The sequence below is a fragment of the Trachymyrmex cornetzi genome, unplaced genomic scaffold (assembly GCF_001594075.2).
Source record: "Trachymyrmex cornetzi isolate Tcor2-1 unplaced genomic scaffold, Tcor1.1 scaffold23, whole genome shotgun sequence".
In the NCBI taxonomy this organism is placed as follows: domain Eukaryota; kingdom Metazoa; phylum Arthropoda; class Insecta; order Hymenoptera; family Formicidae; genus Trachymyrmex; species Trachymyrmex cornetzi.
In genome coordinates this window covers 4,044,560-4,056,828 of record NW_017296956.1, presented here as the reverse complement: position 1 = coordinate 4,056,828, position 12,269 = coordinate 4,044,560, and the positions used below count along the sequence as shown (strand labels likewise).

At 36.9% G+C, this 12,269-nt stretch overlaps 1 protein-coding gene across 6 annotated transcripts in view; it reads left to right on the top strand.

Annotated features, from left to right (window-relative positions):
* Positions 1 to 4,158: 4,158 nt before the first annotated feature.
* LOC108760768 (uncharacterized) overlaps positions 4,159 to 12,269 on the top strand; it is a 31,419-nt gene continuing 23,308 nt past the window's right edge. For 3 of the 6 annotated variants that reach the window (XM_018506917.1, XM_018506918.1, XM_018506913.1), the window contains exon 1: positions 4,159 to 5,491. The gene's annotated coding sequence lies outside the window, so the exon portion shown is untranslated. Of the gene's footprint in view, positions 5,492 to 6,470; positions 6,781 to 8,071; positions 8,306 to 12,269 lie in introns of those variants that run through there. The other 3 variants (XM_018506914.1, XM_018506915.1, XM_018506916.1) reach the window with 3 other exon arrangements.

Genomic DNA, 12,269 nt, shown 5'->3' with positions numbered 1-12,269 from the left:
AGTTAATTTTCATAATTATTTTGTGCTTGTAAATGAAATTATAAACTCAGGTTTGCGTAATACATGTAATTACGAAAAACGTCCTAATAGTAGACTATAAGCATTATAATTTTGATTTTTATGTGTGCTCATAATATTATATGTTAGGTATAGCGTAAATATTATTTGCGTCAGTGGCACATTAATCCGCATTCACACGTTTATTTTCGCTACTGGATCTGGCTGTCTGAATATTTTATTTATATAAATGCAAGAGATAAATAGTCTCTTGTACGTTTGTTATCCGATATGTAAAAAATATTCTTTATAATATGACAATATTTTATAAAAGATACAGCTCATCTTTAACACACACACACACACACACACACACACACACACACACACACACACACACATATATATATAAGTTCTATTTGTAACACTTATTTACTTCAACAATCGACTAGATTCTTAACTGATATATTAATATGTGAATTATCTACATATATCAACTAGATATATATAAACACATATAAATATTTATATTATATTTAATATAATGAAATATATATGAGATATGTAGAACACATATTTTATATATATATACGTTATAATAATATAATATGGGAATTGAGAGAGAGAGAGAGAGAGAGAGAGAAAATATCTCTCGCGAAAGTAATTTGCACATAGATGACGATTACGAACATGGTACATTAGCTATTTGCAATGACATTCACGAATTTTAAAATTTGTGAAATTTCGAAAAATGCAAAATTGCTCATGGGACTCTAACGTTATGCTAAATGTACTCGTCGCGTTCGTAAGATCGAGGGAATTATATGGTACAAACGATACTTGTATGCTTACGACGGAGAGAAAAAGAAAGAGAAATAAGAATCATTTTTGTAGCATTTTCGTTTATCGAGTATTTTCTCATCTGGCGAATGTATCGACGAATATAAGACGATCTTTCAGACTGTATCTTGGACCGATTTATCACCGTAGGTTTACTTCAAGCGTCCACGAATGTACAAAGTACATTAGAATGAAGGGTAAAAAGAATTTAAAAGTCATTCAACCATGGTATCTGAATGCAAGTATCTTCAAAAGGAGAGAGATTAGAATTTCCGATTGCTATGCTAACGTTATTTTGCTATACATGATAAAAGAAGCGCGAGGTACCGAATATATAGACAAAAAGCGTGTATTATGTGTAAAAATTGATTTTTTAATACATTCGCTGCCCATCTGAAAGTCACACGCTAGTGCATGATGGATCTATGTTTAGTTGAAGCGAGCAAATCACTTGAGCTTTAAATGTGAAACTGTACAGTTATGTAGGCATTTACATGGAGATATTGTTTTGTATTATTCGTTTGGATTCGCATTTTTTGAATTTAGTTTTTTTTTTGCAGACGGTAAATAATTTAAATAAATTTGTGAAACTGACTTCCATAGGTGATGTCCTTTTAGATGGGCAGCGTATGTGTTAATAGAAGCAGGCAAAGCTCAGTAAACAAATTTTAACCAGATTCTTAATGTTGGAAGATGTTCTAACATTAGAACGACCGAGACGTCTCGTACCGATTTTGAATGATAACTATGATTCAAAATCGCCATTATAACTTTTCATTGTTCTACATCTGGTCTGATTTGCAATTTTATTTTATTATTTAAAAAATGTTAAATTTTTATTTTTACGAGTTATATGAGGACGATAAAGAACTTGATAAAGCTGATGTTCTAGCGTTACATAAAGATTTATGGGACCTCGCGTTTCTTCGTCGAATATAATGTTTGCCGGCTTGGTGGTAGCGATTTCTATTCTCTCGAGACAAAGTATTGCTACGTTTTCAGCAGCGTATCATATTTACATTTAGCTTCGCGTTTCTTGGATGACGACGAAGCCAGTTTACCAATATTTGGTGAAAGAACAGAAGCAGTGAAATTATGAGATGCGCAAGGGGACATTCATTCGATCTTTTTATAAGACGTAATTGCAGCGATTACACTTCCGCTTTCATGGAACATATTTGCGAATGAGACACTTGTCCGATTACATTTGCGGACTTAAAAATTGTTCCGTAACTCGAAAACACGTTTTTGTAAATAAATCGATTCCCGAGCAAACGCTAAAGTACATTTAGTCTATGCACTGTGGGTCGATGACTTGTAAATAAAGTTACTAAATATATTATATTACGTGAAGTCGAGAAAGAAATGTCACAAATAAATATAAGGAATTGTAATTATTATCCTCGTCACGCCATTCTTCTTGCCGAAATTATTCTATCTCATTTGAATCATTTAATATTTGATATGGACTGATTGAGTGAGTTACTTGATTCATTTATGAGTTAATATAATAGGTCTATTGCTTGCACTTTTTGCATTTAATATATTTACTTTCTTTCTCTTCAACACCCAAATTATTTATCTCATTTTTTGAGTGTAAAAATTTTTTGAAATTTGAGTAACGCAAACAGATTAGACTGATTAGATTAAAAGCTGATTCTACAATAAAAATCTGTAGTAATTAGGACTACTAACTCATTGTGGAATCAGCATGTTTTAAAAATGTCTGGTATCTGCCAGACGCTTCTTTAAAATTTTTAAGTAATTTAATTGTACATGATTCGCCGACCAGTTTTAGGTTCTGTGCAAAATGGAAAAAATATTAGGAATAGAAATAAATGTACATTAAATATTACACAACAATATTAGATAAAGTATTTTTTTAAACTATAATATGATATAGTACTCAAATAGTAGGGAATGAAATCTTAATGGCGGCACACTAAATTAGAAGTAACCAATCAAATGTTTGCCCCAGAAGTGAATGCACATGGTAGCCATCATTTCAGTTTTTGTAATTGGGACAATGTTTTGATTGGTCAAAGAGCAGTCGAAATGTTCAAAACTGCTGGCGCATCCTTAGAAATGGAATCTTATGCCTATTCTACAATTGCGTAAGCGTAGTTGTAAGTGATTGTAGTTGTGGGCTTTCTACAGTAAGCTATAGCTTAAGTTTATGTTTAGGTAATGACTTATTGTAGAAAGCCTAGTAAGAATTGACTAATCGCGATCAAATATTTTCCTCATATTTGACTGTGATTGGTTAATTCTTACAACTACATCACTTACAACTACGCTTACGCAATTGTAGAATGGGCTTTATATTCTTATACCATGCAAGCAATCGGATATTCTCAAGTATCTACGTTTACGCGCTAGAGGGCGCACACGGTGTTACAGGTGTAAAATAAAAGATGGCGGAGCTCTTTGGAGGAGGTGTGGCTCGCTCGGGAACCGAAGTATTATTTTCCTTGCTTTTCCTATATCTAACTTTGATTTTTCACTCCGCAATCCGCATCTTGCCTTCTCCGAGTCCCGACTGATTTGAAAATACATAGTGTTTTGGATCGCTCGCGATCAAAGTGCGAAATGACGTGTGCGAATGACGGAATAAGAATCTCTCAACGAATTCTCTGGCAATTAAGAGACTTCGAATTCAGCGATTCGTTAGAACGTTTGAAATTTCGATTTAAAATTTTAAAGCGACCGAATCTGAGAGCTAATTTGCAGTTCGTATTTGAGTATCGCTCGCGAAAAGCGAGAATGAGCGAAAAATATGATTTCTTATATGCATTATATTTTTAGTGGAGCTGAGTCGTGGGTCGTCGAGCCTAGTTGAGCCTCGGATATCTCGAGCCCAGAATACTGCTTCACCTATAAGCCTCGAGCGTCAGGGATCATTTCCTCTATTTCTCCTACTCTCCCTTGCTTGTGTCACCCAGAATCCAGACGCCGCAGCCATGTTATATTATGAAATGGTATAGAGGTCTACCGATCTACTCGTTTAGCTACTAGTTCATGCGTCTGTACTGCGAGTTATAACATCCGAGACGTTGTGACTACTAATTATTGGCTCGTAGATCAGATCGCTCGTGGATTCTGTAATTTCTTTATTCCGAGAGATCCTATCGAATCCTCTTTCTCAATCTTTCTGCCTTTTTTTTGAAAATCGTAGTTGCTAAATATCGAGAAATACGAGATATAAAGTGAATAAGAAAGACCTATGGCTTGTTTTTACTACCTGAACGTTTTGTGCATGTCCGTCTTCTTTCTCCAACGTGGAGAGAAAAAGACGAGAGACGAACCGTGTAAGAAGTTGAGCCAAAAAGAATGGGCTTAGTCTGACGCTCGCACGATTTCCCGAATATATAAATAAAATCGAATCATAACGAGTCACATGGTTTTACTACCGGGAATGTAACAATGATCGAGGGCAAGCTAACGTGGGAGGGAGTTATTCACATGTAAGTAAAAATCAATCGTAGTGTCCGCGACATACGTGGGTCGGGGAATCTCGCGGCACAGCGAAGCGACGATTGAAGGGTTCCCGCCGAGATGACAGTATGAGAGGTAGAAACTCGCCACAGCGCCATTTCACAAAGCATCACTCGCCCTTCGCGTCCGTCGCAATTAGATCGTTTAGATTGTGCGCGATTAGCTGTCGCGTTGATCCTGATTGGTATACACAAAAAAGAGGAGAGAGTAGGGGACGGAAGAGAGAAAAGGTGGAGAAGGGATATTTCGGAAATAATAGCCTCGTGTTCAGACGAAAGGAAAGCCCGACTGCAATTGAGAGAGGAAAGGAGAAAGAGACGGACAGACAATTTTCCTCGTGGTGCGTTGTACGTTTTTCCGAGTTGCGTGTATACATATACACACATATATATAAGGCATATGTATATGTATAATAATGATGAATCGTCCATAACACATCGCAGTGCTCCATGCCAATACTGCTACTACCGGTCCTTGGCGTCGTCCGTCGTGGCGCCCCTCTTTCGTCGAAAGTGTCCATCGTGACGTCAGATCATCGTGAGAGACGAAGGGAGAACCTTTGGCGATGCGGAATCCAAACCAATAAACTACATAGATCGCGGGATTAACGATTAAGCCGTGGGTATCGCGAACGTTCCGGCAGGATGGCCCTGGTGACGTAATCCACGAATCTTCGAGAAACGCTACGTTACGTGCAGCAGCGTCGCGCCAAGGTCGGAACTGCGATTAGACTGCAGCCTAAATAATTTGTTTCGCTCGGCGTCTCGCCTCGTAGTCAAGTGAGGTGGCACGATAACGTCGCTACGTTGCTCGTACTAACTTGTTTCCTTTACCCGGGTACTCTAATCCGAGAGTTCCGAATCGATGGAACATGCTGCAGATGGACGACGTGGAACAATCGTAGACAATAATTGTTCTGAATTGTCCCAACGTGGTGGCTGCCAAGCTAGCTCGGATGCTCGTCCTCCGATAGATATACCGAAACGAGTTGCAAGTGGTCGATCGGATGATTCATGCGGCTGAGGTAGGCTGAGTTGGCCGAGGGACGACTGACGATCAGCGATTCATCTAGCCCGAAGCAGGTTATTCGAAGGAGGGGTATCTGAATAGTTGCATCTGGTGAATTGCCGGGACTCGTTTCTGCACAATTCACGTAACGGTAAATAGACGCAATATTTTGTTGCGCGATAAAATGGCTCAGGATGCTTGTCTTGTCGTCGTTTAGCGCTTGAATCGCTAAGAACGATCGTCAGGTCAGCTGAAAGAGCATATAAAACGATATATTTTTCACTTTTTTTTTTCCGTCACCGGATCGCAAAAATAATCGTACGTTAGCGCCTGAATATGTATGTATGTTTGTGTATGTAGTGTTTGGTTCTCGTTAACATATGAAACATGAGCAACGGCAATTTTTCGAAGCGAACGGCCCAGGTAGAGAGGAGCGAGACGTTCCAAGCGAAATATCAATGAAACCTCGGCAGATGATCAGATGTGCGCAAGAAATCGTCGCATTAACCTCGCGATGCAAATCGATAGGAATTTGTGTCGCATACTTGAGAGCTTTCTTCAATTTTTCCTCTAGGGATAAAATCTGTTGGGGAATTTTTGTACGTGAAAATCTCAGATACCTGAAATAGGAAGAAAAAGAAATATCGCCTCGTTTTCGTCGAACGAGGAGACAAAGGGGACGCCGGCAGAGGCACGTGTTATTCGTGCTGGCAAAAACGTCGCGAGTGGCGACTCCTCTTTGTTCTGAAAATACGCAAAAATACGTATGATGTATGGCTCTGCTTAATAAAATAGATCTGTATAGATCAGTAAGGTGGGTAAACAGAGCGAGAACGCTATATTGAAAGGAAGCGGATTTGGATTGTTCTTTCTTATTTTCGGGTAAATCACGGTACACAAAAGGAATACACAGATTGTAAAGTGAACAATTCTGCTGGCCGTGACTGTTACTGCTGGATAGCAGCATTAGCAGCTGGACTCGCTTTCGCCTTCTACAATGCCGGAGGTTGGAGGAGCGCAGTTGCGACGGTTACGACTGGCCGAGTGTCTGGGCGTTGGCACGAGTTAACACCGAAACTCCGGAGTTGCTCGTCTTCGTCGGTGCTCTAGTTCTCCGTACCGGCGTTGCAAACAGCTATAGAGAGCGCTGCAAGAAACCACGAAAGAAGGAAATGTCTCGCCTAGTAGATCCCAGTACCGACGTAACTGCTGATATTGCGCCTGGTGTTGCTTTTGTGTATGTTGGTACGGCAGCGGGGAGGGAGCCGTGTCGATGAAACGTTCGTTATACGTTCGTTGCGGGAGCGGGAGCGGGAGCGGGAGCAGGGAGAGAAAGAAAGACAGAGGGCTGGAACATTCCGGACGCAGGATCGTATCGAGAAACAGGGAGATAATCGACGCATTGTCGGCTATCGGCTTTCAAGGGTGATGGTATATCAGGTGCGCAAATAGTAAAATCGTCTCTTATTTTTTCTTTTAGGTGTTTCTTTTTCTTCCTTTTCTTTTCTCGAAGGCAGTGACTATAAGATTTGACGTCAAATCGCGTCGGATCGCGTTGGTTTCTATTGTTCTTCGTTTATATACCACTATCGTTTTTTCTTCAATTTGTATTGCTAATAATTTAGGTATTCAGACGGCGATTATGCCGATTGTTATAATCCATTTTGTTGCTATTCATCGAGATTGCAATGAGATGCAATCAATGTTTTTTCATATGAAGTAGATTTTCATTAATTTAATTCACATTTTTGTTGCATGATTTGTTGTAATATCGAGATCCTCGTGTAACAATGTTACGTTCCGAAATAATTTTCGATCCCACTGTTCATTTGCCTAGCAGCAAATCTCAAATGCAGTCGCCATTATGCGGCGTGACTTTGACTCGTAGCTCGTACTTCTAACGCGAGAGGCTTTCAGCTCTGTAACATTCTCGTAGGAGAGACAACGTTGTCTTTTGCTTGTGCTCTATTGTGGTTTATTGTGCATCGTCGAAGAATTTTATACAACGCGAAAAAAGCGAGGGACAGAGAGAAAGGCTTTCTTCGCAATTCATAGGTATAGAAATTTTATTCGCCGTTGACGTGGTTTACGTAACGTAACGAGTGACGTGTTATCGACTATAATTATTTTTATGGGCGTGACAAATAATTTACAACAAACATTGTATTTTTGGAAGATTCGACAAAATTTTGAGATTTTCAAAAAGCTTGTTATTTTTTGTAGCGTTGAGGAAACGAGCATCGTAAAAAATGAATTTGTGGACAAAATTTTCTGTACATATAATTTTGTCGTTATTTTAAATAATTATTCCAATAGCATGATTTGATAGAAATTGTGTGTGTAATGATATACATATGTGTTAATTAAATATAAAACTTCTAATATTTGTTATTAAATTTTAGATTAATATTAAAATTGATTTTGTATCTTGCTGTTATATTCCTCAGAATATTTTTGAGCTTGTCGAATTTCTAGATTCTTTGTAATAGCTTTTCGGTCTTCTTACCACCTTGGTCGCAACGAACGATCCAAAGCCTTTGTCATGACGTTGACGCCATCTTAGGCATCGTGATGCTTTGTTAAGATTCACTTAAAATATTCTCGAGTTTCGAAAGAATCTAACGACGTATCTATCTGAATTTTTGGATAATCACGCGATAATAATGGCAATTACCTTTTTTATGAAAAATTCACGAAAACTTTCGGTTGTTCAGAAAACCTGAATTTTCTAAATCAAGTGGCGCCCCCATGATAGAAACTTACGCCACCTACTGGTAGCGTTAAACCATAAGGAAGGCTTCCATTTGGCTTCTGTCTCTCCATTTCTTCGAAACTGTGCACGTTGAGGCGCATAGTAATATGCAGCGAGGATAATTTGATAGAAAATGTTTTGGATAAAGTGCCTACAACTGATTGTGGACATCCATTAAAGACATTTTGATAGACTCTTCAGAATAATATTATGGTACGTATGTGAATATTTTATTCGCCTATTAGTAATGTCTGAATAAAGTGAATATATGGATGTGACCTATAGTTGATTCATATGGATTGATTTTACGTGCTCTACTTCCAACGGGGTGAAGATCACATTTTCGTTTCAATTGTTTCGAGGAAGTGTTCCTAGAGGTTATCAAAATTAAAACTCGTCTACAACTTGGAATATGATTCAAATCTACTTATCTCAACTTTAAATATTTCTGGCTTCTGATGAATGATTTCGACAACTGGCATCTTGCTTTGATATTTTCAGTCTGAATAGAAATATCACGATTTTATTACGATCTTTGTCGACTGCAGAGATTTTCGCCAAAATCAAATATGGCGTCTTATCTGTTCGTTTCGCCTGGAAATATTAGTGCACAGAATATAGGTATTCGCATCCACCAGTCCTTTCCTCACTTTTTGCCTCTTCAATTTTTTTCTCTTTTTTTTTCATCTTCTCAGCTCAGGGTGGAGTGGAGAGGAAACAAAAGATTAAGGAAAGAGGAGCAAGAGAGTGAAGAAGGGACTTGTAGGTCTGTAAATAGTCCTTTACATATGCAGTGCACATTGAATAATTTTTGGAAGATTCCTGAAGTATGATAAAACTCTGTAACATATATTAGGTATTATAAGATAATTTTAAATTTGGCCTTTTACTTAATAACTATACTTATTTTAAATATGTGATAGTATCATATGTTCATCTTATATTAATAAATTTATGTGCTGTGATGTGAATTTTTTTTAAAGAAAAGTTGTACGTGCGTGCGTTTGTCACAAAAGATTGTGCAAAATAGTGAAAACTGTATTTTTCTAACTACATGGTGGATACACAAGTTTTATAAATAATGGAAGTGCAATGCGGCGTCATTTTATATGACTTTTTAAGTTTCAAGATTTATTATCTTGGCACACAGTGTATGAAATTAAATTTCACATTGAAGATTTGTTCAAGATGAAAAGGAAAATGGAAATTCATATTTTCTGAAATATATTACTAATAGTAATTACTAAAGAGCATTCCTAGCAACACATACATTGGAAGAATCAAATAGCAATATTTTGTGCAATGGCACATACATTTAATACAAATTTAACTTTGATGATTCCGGTATATATTATGCAGCCCACTCATGCATAATATCCCATTGGCACAAATTAATATGGGCGCAATATCTGTGTTTGAATACACGTTTGTAAAGAAGATATATATTGCCGCAATATTGCTATTTATTTACTCATGATGCACAAGAAGGCTTCCTAAGTGTTTTTATAAAAAAGCGTTTGATATAAAAGCATATTTTAACGTTTTGTATAAAAGTCTGAAATTTAAACTTTGCGAAACTTAAATCCAGACATGTATAAAATATTACAAAAGATTTTATTTTAACAAAAAAAAAAATAATTGTAATTGTGTATTTTAAGCAAATTTTTAAAAGTCTGAATGATCATATTGAGGAATATGTGCGCGCGCGCGCGGTGTATGTACCTGTGCATGCGCTCTAGCGCGTATATATATATATATATTTACTTTATAATTTGTCCTTATGATTATGCATTTGGTATATCGTGCATAAATGTTGCTTGGTAAAGCAATAATGTTTTTTCTATTTTTGCTTAAACAGCGATTTATAGCGATACGCCACGCTTGCAAGAAATACTTATAATTTTTCTTCTTAAGCCACATTCACAAATCATTTCTTTTCGAATTGAACCATACGCTGTTCACGTATTATTCGAATTAAATGATAATCTTTTCGGATTACATTTTATTCTAACATATATCATTCGCTATAAATATATTTTTAACTGGCTACAATTAATTTGTAAAATTAAAACAATTTCCTTAGATGTATTTATAGATTTACGGTGATATATCTTAAATCTATAAATACATGTAAGAAAATTATACGATAATACCGTAAATCTACAAATATATCTTAAAAAAAAAAAGGTTTTAATTTTATAAATTAACAATATAGCGGTTATCTAAGGGAAAGGTGTTTTTAAAACACCGAAAATATTACTTTTATGTGGCAAATAGACGCTCCAGTATTGTGCGTGAAAGGGGTTGATGGATCAATATCCATCTCTTACACCTGTAGCATCATCATGATTAGCTATAGCTTTAGTGGAAAAGTTTTTACGTTTATTACAGCGAAAACTAGGGATATCACTTACGTGCGTACGTTTATTGCGACTGCGTATATTGATATACATGGTGTTCCGGATGTATCGTGTAATAAACGTGTAAAGTATTGTACACATGATAACGTTTTCTTTTCAAAATCATGTGATTTTTTGGACGTTATAATCATATAACTGAATAACCAATTAGAGATTCGTGCTTGTTCGCGAAATCAATTGCGATTACTTGGTTTAAATCACACAATGAATACACGATGTTTATCCTAATAAAAACTAGGAGTTGCCAGTCTCACAAATTGAGAATATTTTTATAAAGCAGTGTTACAGAGTTGAATTCGACCAAATTATTTTATTTTATAAAAGTATTCAATGTAGTGCGTTATGGTTCACCCTGTATACAATGCGAACAGCGGCGGTGACAAAGCGTACAGAATCGTTGGAAAATAATCGATCGTCAGTAAGGTGTACGCGGTTGAAGTGCGGGGCATCGTCATTCAGTCCCTTTGACGAAGATTGAACGCTTGCCGAAGGACGTTCCCGGCATTTCAACTCTTTGTGAACGTCGGAGAAGTTTTACAAAAATTTGAGTGAAACGGACGCCCGCATTGGACAAGGAGTGATATTTGCGCGTTTGTCGTGCGGTTTTCGCTCCGTTATCCTACGGAAAGTGGAACTTGGGGAAGAGAAAGAGAAAAAGAAAGAAATTGAATGTATGGCCTGATCGCCACGCAATATATATATTTATATTTATATTCATCTAACGAACGAACGCGCGGCAGCGTGAACGATGCTACAATGGCCTCGCACAATTGGGGGTTGTGATCTATATTAACAGTGATGCATTTCTACGATATATAATATTCATCAATCGCACTTTCAATTTAATCGGTACATTGATTCAACGAAAGATCCAAATCTCCTTTTTGAAAATGAAAACAGAGTTATGAATTGTACCCTTAATTGCTGCTTCGATGATGATTGTGAGCAAATTGCGGCGCATCTAGCATTCATAAACGACGTTCGAGCATTATGCTGCGTTGTTCTATGATAAGTAGACGGATTAACGTAATGGCGTTAATCGGTGGAAAGTAAGAGGCTTGTGTGTTTACGTGCGCAATCTGAGATATCTGCCGACTTACCGAGGAATCGGAATAAAGCAAACGGCATTCAAAGCATTTATCGAACGTCTCTTTTGAAAGTGAAGTTATTATTCAGGACCGTTCGCAAAAGATTATGAGATTGCCGATAAAAATATTTTAAATGCCTTTTTAAAGCTTTGCTTATGAAAGAATATACTTCATTACATTTGACAAATGAAGATAAATAATTAATAGCGAAATCACTCAACCATGTCGCGCTCTCGTCCGCGCGCGCGCGTGCAAGCGACAATAGTTCAAATTTCACGCGCTGTTACAATAACAATTATTTCGACGTAAGTGCATTCACGAAATGTATAAAATTTACAAAAATTATTATTAGGCGTAAGATTCCGCTTGGCGATATAGAAAAAATTTTTTTATCTCGCGCGTTTACGAGAACCGATGCGTGCATGTGAAATATTGAGATGGTGACGTATTTGTTTTTCAGTGACTTTTAAGAAATGATGTTAAGTTAGGGCTGTTTTTCGGCCAAAATGAAAAAGTTCCGAGATATACAAATTATATGTTACATTAAAGAACTACTTAAGCAGAGTCTAGTGATGTATCGCTTATTTTGGGGAAACATCGGGAACATGAGAGGCATCATGATGAAAAGTCAATAAAACTAATGTTATCACATTTATTAATAAAGAAAAT